Below are 13,194 nucleotides of genomic sequence, written 5' to 3' on the forward strand. Positions count from 1 at the left end.
AGGTTGCACAAAAATGGATATATTGGTTTCATTATGCCTTAGTAGTGACGCATGGTGGGTATGTGGATGAATCCAGGCTGAGGGTTGTGTTAGAGCCTCTCCGCCTGTTGGGAAAGTGTTGTAACTCTGCGATGTAGTCAAAGCATTCACCGGTATGAGGCAGGCATGGGTTCAAGTGCTTAGTTGGACTGAGGAAAGATCAGCACATGACTGGGTCGAAGCAGCTAGTATTAATGGAGAACCAGTCCTTGGGTAATACGAGGATTGTTGGACTTGAGGCAATGTGGGGCCCATTCGATTGTGTAGTGTGGGTGAGATATGGTAGGATTGGATTGAGAAAGGTATCAGGCTGCGTTTAGAGTGATATGACTCTGAGGTCATTGGTTGGCATTCGTGTGGTGGTTAGGCTTTAGTAGCCCTTATTAGTTGGACTCTTATTTGCAGACTTGCAGATGGACTAGGTGTGAGACTGTCAGCCTCTGCGGTGGGTTAAGGATTTTATATTTTTCAATTCAATGAAAGTTTGCCCAAGAATCGACGGATTTCGCACATAATGCAAGTGTAAATCTTTGGATTTCGGGATAGGAGTTAAATTCTCGGGTGTAGCAAGGGGGTTGAGACTCACGATAGGGAGTCACCCTTGATATCAATTGAAGGATTCAACAGTGATCAATGGTTGGTTATGTTATCCTTGGTTGGACCAGGAGGGTTGTTGGATCCATTAAGGAAGGTGAGCTAGTACAATTCTCGCCAGATAGACACTCGTTCAGAAGTCGTACGGTGCGATTGGGTGAGGCTATCTGCCTCAACAACCAGTTGGAATTCCGGTATATTGGTTAATTGGTAGGTAAGTATGAGACCAAGGAGGTCTCGGTTGCATCAGAATTATAAATATGGGACAACAAGATGAGCCCGACATGGTACTAGCGTTGGAGACTCATGTAGGGAGTCGCCAGATTATCGACCGAAGGGTTTTTTTGGAAGCAATGAAGAGTCAGCGATTCTGTTTCCCAGTTGAAACAACAAGGTAATCCAGGGTTGGAAGGACTTATGCTAAGTTTGGATTGCGTAGTGGAGCCGAATTTGCCAGTGATTCAGGATGATCTATCTGTCAGGAAGTCAGACAAGGTTTTATGATTTCAGATTTCACGTAGAGTAGTAATGGTTATTCTTCAATGGTTAACACTAGTGGGGTAAGGATCCATTCGTCATCAGGATTTGGGAGCCCTGCTAACGCTAGGTTCGATTATAGACTTGGAAGGCGCGTTGTATGTATGTGTTGACTTCTCAGTTCGTATTGGGGTTGTGGGTGTATCGCCCCGGTTGTCTGGCGTTTCTGGAAGGTAGTAAGGAGTGATTTAGAGGACGAAATCTAATTTAAGTGGGGAAGAGTTATAACACCCGTTTTCCACGATAAATCGAATTAGGGTTTCAAGGAGTCAAAAGGTTGGATTTTGGAAGAAAAGAAACCTCAAGACGTGAGACATAGAGGCTCTCGACATGAGGTGGGTTGCATGAAAAATTTTGTTCGGGACTAGTCTCACAGCGTGAGAGCTGTTGCAGCCCAAGCCCAAGATCTTTTAGGGTTTCCTTTGTATTTAAGCATCCCTAACCTCGTTTTAGGGTTTCTTATCAGCCCCAAACCCTCTTTCACCTCAGAAAAACCCTAGGGTTTCCTTCGTGCTTACGGTTTATGTTTAGAATGTTTTTTAAGTACTCCTGGTTCGTGAAGGAAGGGCTCGGCGTATCCACCCAAGTTTCCGCACTTAATGATTTTGGGAATTGTACTCTGATATCTATTTTATTTTATATACTTTTGAATGATTGAAATGTTTAAATGGTGTTTATGGTTGAACTAAAAATGAAATTTTTTCCTTATAATTTTGGGATGTTACAGAAGTAATGGCTCACGTCGTGAACTTCTATTTAACTCAATTTTCTCTTCTTTTATGCTCCATTAAGCTCCTTACTCAGCTCCAGTCCTTCCAGGTTCCAAATTTTGTCGGTTTTGATCCATTTTCTTCAAGAATGATCTCATTGGCTACAAAATGTAACTCAACTCAACAAGTACCAACTATCTATGCAAATAACCAAAATATAGCTTAAAATGAATTAAAATAATGCCTAAATATATGTATAAATATGGCCATATCAGACACTAATATCACCAACATTCCTCCCCCATTTTACTGTAACCATGGACTTACACAAAAGCAATTTAACACACGAAAACTTACACATAAATTAATATGTTGAATCGATTGAATTATTCATATTAGTATTTTAAACATTTTAATTATATTCAGAAATCAGAGTGTCCAAAGGATTGAACCTGTCAACTCATTTAAATATCTAAAGATAAAGTACATGCAAGTTTACAATTCACACCTAGTTAAAATAATCTGACACTATTATTAAGTCTTGTGTTGAAAGACCCATTTCTTTCATATATATAACAATTGTTACTCCGAAACATGCTACATGCATATTCATAAAACAATATTTTATATTGATAAAGCGGTTACAAACTACTGGATACAAACCAACTATTTCAAAGTGTTATATATTACATCACTCCCCAGGATTTTATAGTTTCTATACATATAGGAGTGCAAAATACAATAGTTTCAAACTATTCAAAAATCTTCTATCAGTATATAACTATACTGGAAGCTTATCTCCTGCAAATTTGTTAAACATTGAGAGGGTAAGCGGTGACGCTTAGTGAGTTCAATAATAGATACAATATAACGTTATGCCATATATATACTTCAATATGGCATAAGCAAAGAGGAACAAGGAACAACAAAGGCATATGTAAATTATGTGACGAACTTTCCATATCAATCAATGATTTGATTTGAAGATATATAATCACCGAGACATAACAATTTCCATACTTGATATACATCAATAACACTTTGGCCCAAATGGCACAGAAAATACTCAGGAATATCATTTTGCTAGAATATACAGGCTTTCAGCCCTACATAGCCCTATGCCAATACCAGAAGTTATACGAGTCATGCTCTACATGGCCAAAGGCACAAAGCCAATACCAGAAGTGATACGAGACATGCTCTACATGGACGAAGGCATAAACCCGATACCAGAATAATACGAGACATGCTCTACATGGCCAGAGGCTCAAAGCTAGTACCAGAAGTGATACGAAACATGCTCTACATGATCAAGAGTATATAAACCAAAATAACTCAGGAAAGCATTTAGCACATATAACACATAACATACAATTGTTCCTATATATTAAACTCACCGAGAAATAACCGGGGGTCAAAATAGTAATTTGGGCAGCACTTCGGCTTTAAATATGACTTTCTTCGTTGAAAATCGGGTGTTTTCTTGAAAACCGGGCTCTGCGAAGGTAGAGCTTCGAAACCGAAAAGATAAATTTTTCGGGCTTCTCGGGAATCTCGGGGCGCGTTTCGGGCTTTGGAATAAGTATCGGGGCTTCGGGGGAAGTCGGAATGCAAGAAAATGTTGAAAAGGGGTGAAAAAGACCAAAATTCAAACTCTTAACCGGGAGGTGTCGCACCCCTTATATAGGTGCGAGCCTCGGATCCGAAGAGAGGAGAGGAGGGCACGCGGCTGTGAGGTTCAGACTAGGTGGCAGCAAGGCGAGGCTCGAACGGACAGGTGCTCGCAGCGCATTGGTCGGATGACGCGGCTTCTGGCTTCGGATCGGGTCGGCTGCTTCGGTCCAATGGGAGGAGGACACGAGGGTCGGATCACGTGTGGCATGCGAGGATCACGTGGCCCTTCGGATATCTGTGCGACACGCGTCGCTTCTCGGGCATGCCACGCAGCAGCTTCGGACACGTGGCCAACTCCGAGCGAGGGTGACGTGGCAATCACTATTCATGCGAAATTTCTCGAAAAATGTGCCCAAACTTGTAAAATCCATAACTTTCTCATACGGGCTCCGCTTTTGACGTTTTTTATATGCATGCGTAGGGAAAGTTATGCTCTACGACTTTCGTTTAGACTTCGTCGGAAAATTTTGACTTTATTTTTATATTATTTTTTTTAACAGACCGGGACTGGTAAATCCGTTAAAAATTCATAACTTCTTCATCCGACGTCCGTTTTCGTCAGACTTTTTACCGTTGTACTACTAATGACGAGACCTTCGATTCTCGTTTAGGTTGTGTCGGCTAAAAATCAATCGATCTAAAATTCGAGTTTTTAGCTGTCTACTACTAAGCTGAAACTTGTAAAAATCATAACTTCCTCATACGAAGTCAGATTTTGACGTTCTTTTTATCAAACTTCTCGGTTTAACAAATACTACGACTTTCATTTAGATCACTAAGGCTAAAAAGTAGTTTATCAAAAACTCACTTTTTACGTCATTCGGCACCGTGCCGGTTTTATCGCGGATCTTCGATTGGTCATAACTTCTTCGTTATCACTCGGATTTCGATGAGGTTTTCGCCTACGTGTTTGTAACGAGATTATCTACAAATTTCAAAAATAAATTTTTTACTTATTTCAAATTTTATATTTTCACTAAATGTCACTATTTAGCTTTTAATTGGAATCTCATAAGACTTCCAATATTTTATGAGCGATTCTAAACATAGTTTTACTTCATTTCTAGTAAAAACTATCTGTTAGAACTCAACACTCAATTTATCATAATATTATAAACTCCTCAAACTACATAACACGATTTCAAAACGTGTATGTTACATGTGTCTTGATCCTCTAATGACTATATAAAGGCCAAGTCCACAACCTTTTGAAGTGTGGCTACACTTTATAATTATATAGGTAATTCCTTTATATCATGTACCCGCAATACACTTTTTCAAATGAATTATTAAGAGGTTAAACTTCAGCTTCACCTACTTCAGTACCGAACACATACCCGGATGATTTATCATGTGTTCCAATCTACAAGTGTGATCTTTCCACATTGAATTCAACTTCTAACTTTGTATTAGAATGGAACTGAGTGTCTCACCATTATATAATTTAATGGACTTTAAACTCATCCCAATAACATACTTGTACACTAAGTCTCTTGTTATATGTTTAGTTAAGTTATGTTGCGTTCTCACACACTCAACCGAAACTACACGATTCGTGATTAGTTCTCTAATCATGTTATGTCTAACATCCAAGTTTCTCGAATTAACATTATACACTTGGATATAGGCATTAGTCAAGGTGGCAACACTATTACAATGGATAAAAATGGGTGCAATCTGCTTTGGCTACAATGCAATCTCATGAATCAAATTTCTCAACCACTCTGCCTCTTTACCAATAACAGCTAACACAAAAAACTTAGATTCCTTTATAGAGCTTGTAATGCATGTTTTCTTCTTGGAAGCCCAAAATATGGATCATTCCCCAAGTAAGAATACCCAGCCACTTGTTAAGGAATGATCCTTCAAGTAGGAAATCCAATTTGCATTCGAAGTAACTCAAACCATAATCAACAGTTCCTTTTGAGATATCCCAGCCACTTGTTAAGGACTAAAGGATATCCCAAGTAACTCAAACCATACTCAACAATTCCTTTTGAGATAACTGAATACAGTTTGAATTACATGCCAATGTTGAGTACTAGGATTACTAGTATATCTACTCAATCTCCCAACGAAATAGGCAATATTAGGTCTAGTTCCTGTCATAAGATACATCAAGCGATATTAGGCATCAATTTCACACTAGGATCCATAGGGGTACTCATCGGAGAACAATCAGCAAATTTATATTTATTGGAATTTTCTTAATATAATGTGATTATGTCATTACAATTCCTTTGTTCATCTGTTTAATCGTTATCCCAAGGATTACATTAGCCTCCCCCATGTCCTTCATGTAAAACTTAGATGAAAACAATCTTTTTGTATGATCTACTTAATCTTGGTTCGTACCAAAGATCAACATGGCATCCATATACAAACAAATGATGAAACCCGAACTAGTAGCATCAAATTTACTATAAACATATTTATCACATTGATTTAATACAAATTCACTTGATAAGATAACATCATCAAACTTTTGATTACATAGCTTAGGAGCTTTTTTCAACCCATAAAATGAATTCATAAGTTTACAAACCTTATGCTTGTTTCAGGATATAACAAAACCTTATGGTTGTTTCATGTAAACTTCTTCATCATGTTCTTCATTCTTGAAGGATATTTTCATATCTATCTAATGAATAATCAGATTGTTTATAGACGCTAAGGTAACCAATAGTCTAATGGTAGAAATCCGTGCCACTAGATCATAAGTGTAATGACCCGAATTTCTGTTTTCGTTGTCTAGGTTAGTTTCTGTTATGTTTACATTTTAATACTACCTTTTGGCATGGTTAAAGTTAACTTTTAGGGGCCAACGTGCAAGAAAAATATTCTTCGTCATGTATATGGGTCATGGGGTCATTTTCTCATAGTTTTGAAGAGAGTTCATAAGTGTGGTTTAGTTCCAAGAAGTTGGTGTGTTGTTTTTGGTGCTTTCAAGTTGTGGTTTACATCTATGAATCCACCATATTACTAGAGATATATGACTTATATTTGCTTGTATTGTACCATATATATTTCCAAATTCAATTGGTTGTGGTGGTGATCTTGTTCTTGCACTCAAAGTAGTGTTTTGGCATATGTTCGATTGTTTTGAACAACCAAATGATTACCAACAAGTCTTTGGTCGATCTACACATCCTAGGTATGTCCCTTCTGGTCAAAATCACCCCATGGTTGGCCTTAAACTAAACTGGAACACCAAAAGTCGTATTTCCCGTAAGATTTGAAACCGAAGAGTACAACGTGCTCTGCTTAGGCATGACACAACTAACGAACAAATGCATTTCTATTTTTTTTTCGTTTGGTGTCATTTCGAATCTAGGTGTTTCCAATCTATTGTAGGGTTATTTTTAGTTGTTGTTAGGCCGAATTCCTCTATTTATAACTTATTTCATTTGGACTCGAGGTGGGACTTTCTTTATGGTTGTTTTGGTACATATGTTGGGATTTGCATGTATTTATGTAAGCCTTTTAGCCTAGGGTATTGCATGTGGATTAGAAATCTGATTTATGAGTGATGTTTGGGTTGTAATAATATGGTTTTCTACAATGACAAACAATATAGGAGAATTTTGAATGCTAGACTTCATATATGTTGGATTTGTGCATGAAAATAGTGGATAGGTTCATGCTTGAAGTGAGGATTATGTTTGATGTTAAAATGAGACATTATGCATGCTATGGTTCAGTTATAACATGATTCATATAAAATTAAGGATTGCATGCTAGAAAGTATGTTGCTAAAAGGTGAATTTTGTCACATGCTTTTGTTAGATGTTATGTGATGAATTTGTCTAATATAATTTTTTGGTATGACATTTGGAGTATTATGACTTGAATTAATAATAAAAATACAAGCACAAATATATAATGTGGGATGGTGATGTGTGGGTATGACCCATGCGACTAAATTAATTAATTAAAAAGGGCAATATATATAATAAAGGTAAAATGGTAGTAACCTAAACTTAGGTGCATACCTTATCTGGATATTGCGGTGGAAGAATATCTTTGGGTAAGCTTAAGCTAAAGAGAGGTTGAGTGGCTTTCTAGATAACCATTTCAAAACATGGTACCGGTGCAAAACGGTGTATGGGGGCAGGAGTGATGTTTGTTACACATAAAATGTTGATGTCTCATGCCGAGGAGAATGCCAGGTGGACATTTCCATACCCTATCTTGTAAAATTTTGAACTTTCCCTTCCTAAAATTATATGGATAGCTAAAACTCTTCATCATTTAAGAAGATGTCTCACGCCAAGGAGAATGTTGATGTTGGGACGCGGGCAAAATCCAGAACAACCGCACCCAGAGGACGCCACTGTTTTCTCTCCAGACGCCACATGTTGGTTGCTAGGAGTGGGCTCAGCTGTCATAGAGTGCACACAACACTACGAGTGTCGTTGTTATTGTTGATCTTCAAGAGCAGCTCCAGGAGCGTGATGTTGGGTTTTTATTCAAAACTACTTTCAAAAATATTATATTTTAGCAACAAAAGACTTGAATATTTTGAACAATTGTAAACTAGTTATAACCTACCATAGATCTTCTCGCAAAGTTTGAAAAGAAGACAACAACCAAAGAGGAGAAATGTAATAGCCCAAAAATGCCAGTACAAATTTTCATTTTAAACATCGAGTCATACAACCAATTGTTCCAAAACCAAATAAAGTAAAAATGTATTTTTCAAACATCATAATATCTCAAAAGTAACCAATGCGGAAAAAGTCGTTAGGGGATAAGGTGTAGTCAAGCCAGGCCCTTCCCTTTGAAACTGTAAGTACCTAAGAAATGTTAAACCACAAATTGTAACAACAAAGCTTAGTGAGTTCGCCAAAATACCACATACCATACAAGTAATGGGCCCAACCCAACATACATGCTTTTGGTCCAAACCCATGTATTCGGGCCCAACCCATATCATCGGGCCCATCCTATCATACACATACATGCAAGATTCACAAAGACAACTAACATCCTACATAACACAATCTAGTTGACCGACATTGGTGCCTTCGACCTATGAGTATAGCGAGAATACTCACCTCAATCCTGAATACAAGATAAACCACCCATTCTAATTCCCAACACGATTGACCAAAAGTCAGGCCGGTCAAAAGGTCAATGGTCAACACTTAGTTGACTTACGTCATGCGTAACTAAACTACACCATGCATACAAAGGTTACGCCGTGCGTACAACCTTTGAACCCAACCCTCTATTATGCTCTTAATACAGCAAACCAAACTCTCAAACTCTCAGATCTAATCTAAATTAATGTCTTCATGGATAAAGTCTCCGACTTTATCCCTTTGCATCTCCAAGATGAACATAAAGCCAACTCTAAGTCCAAAATGACACCTTTTGCTCAAGAACTCATGCATGGATAGATGAGAGTTTGGAAGCTCTCATTTTTATGACTCTATAACCTCAAAAACATAATAAGGATGCATTCAAATGGTCTGGAGTAACCCATACTCACAAGGTCCAATATTAAAGGACAAAAAAGAGTTAAAACCCATGAGCTAAGTAGATCTAAGAAAAGGAACATCAAGATGGAATCTTTATAGCATCTGGAGGTAGGGTATGATGTGCAAAGTCTCGATCTACAAAGCTTGGAGCTCCTACTTGCATCTTCAATGGACTCCTTCTTCAAGAATACACACAAAAGTTACAATAATGCTTCCAAAACTCACAATTGATGGTTAGGGTTTCAAAAGAATGATATGAGGTGATGGAGGATGGTAATGGGAAGGGTTCCAAGAAGTTAGAGCCCTTAAATCAGGCTCAAAACCTTAGAATTAGGGTTTTGGTTAGCAGCAGTTACGCCTTGTGTAAAATAAGTTACGTCAAGTGTAGCTCATTAAAAACACGATCAACATTTACCAAGCTACGCCCTATGTAACTTGCTTACGCCCTACATTAGAAATGTTATTTGGGACGGAGCCGAACCAAGCCGACCCAAACCTGAATAACCCGCAGACTGAATAAAGTTAATTGCATGAATCGAAAACCAAACCAGACAACCAATATGGGTTCGGTTCAGTTTGAATATTAATCGGTTCGGTTTAGTTATTACCCGAATAACCCAAATAACATGTACAAGATGATTAAGGAGCTAATATAACCGAAAAAACACCGAATAAAGTGTATTAGGATTCTACAAATCGAATAAAATTTACAATATGCTTATAAACATTGTATTTTTTATGACTTTTTGTAACATACACGTTTTGAAATCGTGTTTTTAGTTAGGTAAAACTATGTTTAGAATCACTCGGAAAATATTGGAAGTCTTATGAGATTCCAATTAAAAGTTAAAATATCGAAATTTAATGAAAATATAAAATTTGAAATAAGTAAAATTTTAATATTGAAAGTTTTAGATAATCTCGTTAGAAACATTTAGGCGAAAACCTCATCGAAATCCGAGTTATAACGAAGAAGTTATGACCAATCGAAGATCCACGACAAAACCGGCACAGTGCCGAATGACGTAAAAAGTGAGTTTTTGATAAACTACTTTTTTAGCCTTAGTGATCTAAATGAAAGTCGTAGTATTCATTAAACCGAGAATTTTGATAAAAAGAACGCCAAAATCTGACTTCGTATGAGGAAGTTATGATTTTTCTAAGTTTCAGCTTAGTAGTAGACAACAAAAAACTCGAATTTTAGATCGAGTGATTTTTAGCCGACACAACCTAAACGAGAATCGAAGGTCTCGTCATTAGTAGTACAACGGTAAAAAGTCTGACGAAAACGGACGTCGGATGAAGAAGTTATGAATTTTTAACGGATTTACCAGTCCCGGTCTGTTAAAAATAATAATATAAAAATAAATTCAAAAATTTCCGACGAAGTCTAAACGAAAGTCGTAGAGCATAACTTTCCCTACGCGTGCATATAAAAACGTCAAAAACGGAGCCCGTATGAGAAAGTTATGGATTTTACAAGTTTGGGCACAATTTTCGAGAATTTTCGCATGAATAGTGCCAACCACGTCACCCTCGCTCTGAGCTGGCCACGTATCCGAAGCTGCTGCGTGGCGCGTCCGAGAAGCGACGCGTGTCGCACAGGTGTCCGAAGTCGATCACGTGATTCTCGCATGCGTCCCTCGTGCCCGACCCGCGTGTTGTTTCCTAATTCGACCGAGGATGCTGGCCCGATCCGAAGCAAGTAGTTGCGTCATCCAACCAATCCGAAGCGCACACCTGTCCGACCCTTGCATCCGAGCCTCGCCCAAGCAGCCACGTGTTCCGAGCCTCGCAGACACCTGCCCTCTCCCCCTCGCTTCGGATCCGAGGCTCACACCTATATAAGGGGTGCGAGACCTCCCGGGTAAATGTTAGAAATTTGCCACTTTTTACCCCTAAACCTATATTTCCTCTACTTCCACTTCACCCGAAGCCCCGGTATTGATTCCAACGCCCGAAACACGCCCCGAAATTCTCGAGAAGCCCGAAAAATTTATCTTTTCGGTTTCGAAGCCCAACCCTCGCAGGGCCCGGTTTTCAAGAAAACTCCCGGTTTTCAACAAAGAAAGTTAATTATAGTAACGAAGTGCTGCCCAAATTACTATTTTAACCCCCGGTTATTTCACGGTGAGTTTAATATATAGGAACAATTATATGTTATGTGTTATATGTGCTATGTGCTTTTCCATGTTATCATCTCGTGTTATTATTTCTGCTATTTTTATAGCAAGGCTATACCTCTGACCACGAAGTGTATGACATAGGCATCACTTGGGTATTGGTATGTACCGTTGACCATGAAGTGTATGACATAGGCATCACTTTGGCTTCGGCAGTATGCTAAGATAAGGCTGAAAGACTGAATATTCTAGCAAAATGATATTCCTGAGTATTTTTTCTGTGCCACTTGTGCTGAAACTTTATTGATTGTATATCAAGTATGGAAATTGTTATATCTCATTGATTGATATGGAAAGTTTTTCGCATTATGCCTTTGTTGTTCCTTGATCCTCTTTGCTTCTGCCATATTGAAGTATATATATCGCATAACGTTATATTGTATCTATTATTGAACTCACTAAGCGTCACCGCTTACCCCTCTCAATGTTTAACTAATTTGCAGGAGATAAGCTTCCAGTATAGTTATATACTGATATAAGATTTTTGAATAGTTTCAAACTATTGTATTGATAGAAGATTTTCGAATAGTTTGAAACTATTGTATTTTGCACTCCCATATGTATAAATCTATAGAATCTTGGGAAGTTATGTAATATATATAACACTTTGAAATAGTTGGCTTGTATCCAGTAGTTTGTAATCACTTTATCAATATAAAATATTGTTTCTATGAATATGCACGTAGCATGTTTCGGAGTAACAATTGTCAAATATGAAAACGTGGGTATTTCACTTTTGTAGCTTATGATTCCATAACAAATCTTTTAAAGAAAAATATTTGTTAATTAAAAATAATGGAAAGTATACATAATTGTTTCAAAGGTACAAAAAAGGTTAGAATTTGTGTAGTAAGAATGTAAACACGAATTAACTATTCTTGAGATATAAGAATGTATAATCCAGACACCAAAAATCTTGAGATATAGTTATGAAGCAACATACTAAACACTAAACATTAAACACCCAACACACCCAAAAATCCATATATAAGTATATAAGTTAAACATTAAATATTCAACATTCAACACCGAAAATAAAATACGAATCTTAAGTTGTTAATGAAAGAATGGTCGATTTTTTAATATAAATAGGTTGGATCGATTTCTAAATATAAAAAAGAAGGATCGACACTCAATTTATGAATAGGAATGCTTGAGTAGGAAGTTGATTTCAGTATTACGATTGAGTGGTCGATTTTTTAATATAAATAGGTTGGATCGATTTCTAAATATAAAAAAGAAGGATCGACACTCAATTTATGAATAGGAATGCTTGAGTAGGAAGTTGATTTCAGTATTACGATTGAGTAGGAAGTCAACTTCTGTAATACGATGGAATAGGGTTTTTTTTTTCTGTTTTGAATGGACGACTAGATCACAAAAGGAGGGACAAGAAAAAACAAATTTAAATCGATTGAATGTAGGTCATTCGGTGTAGCAAGAAAAATACGATTAAAAAAATGACTTTTGAATTCCAGGTCGGGTATTTAAAACCGAATAAGTCCTTATTTGGGTAACCCAGATCGAATAACCTGAGAACCGAATAAGCTTAATATAGATACCCGAGAAACGAATCGAATTTCATATTTGGGCTTAATTCGGTACGGTTCGGTTCAAGTTTCTGAGCCAAATTCTCATCCCTACCCTACATAGGGAAAAACCCCAAACTTCCAGTTCAACTTCAAATAGCCATAACGTCTTCGTTTCAACTCCGATTTCAACGTTCTTGATATGCACGGAAAGGTATTGGCGAGCACCACAATTCTATGTAGTTACTTTTGGATTAACACATGTCAAACTAAAAACCATAATTCATTCAAGAAGCCTAACAGATAACTTTTCCCATTTATCCTTCGGTTCCTGCACACGAATCAAGGGTTTATATCTCATAACCAATATGATCAACCCTCAATAAGGTCCAAACTTTACTTCCTCAAAGCCTAATCCTTTACATGATTGAATTACAGTCCACAA

Source organism: Lactuca virosa, chromosome 5 (assembly GCF_052849685.1).
Source record: "Lactuca virosa cultivar CGN04683 chromosome 5, Lactuca_virosa_CGN04683_v6, whole genome shotgun sequence".
NCBI lineage: Eukaryota > Viridiplantae > Streptophyta > Magnoliopsida > Asterales > Asteraceae > Lactuca > Lactuca virosa.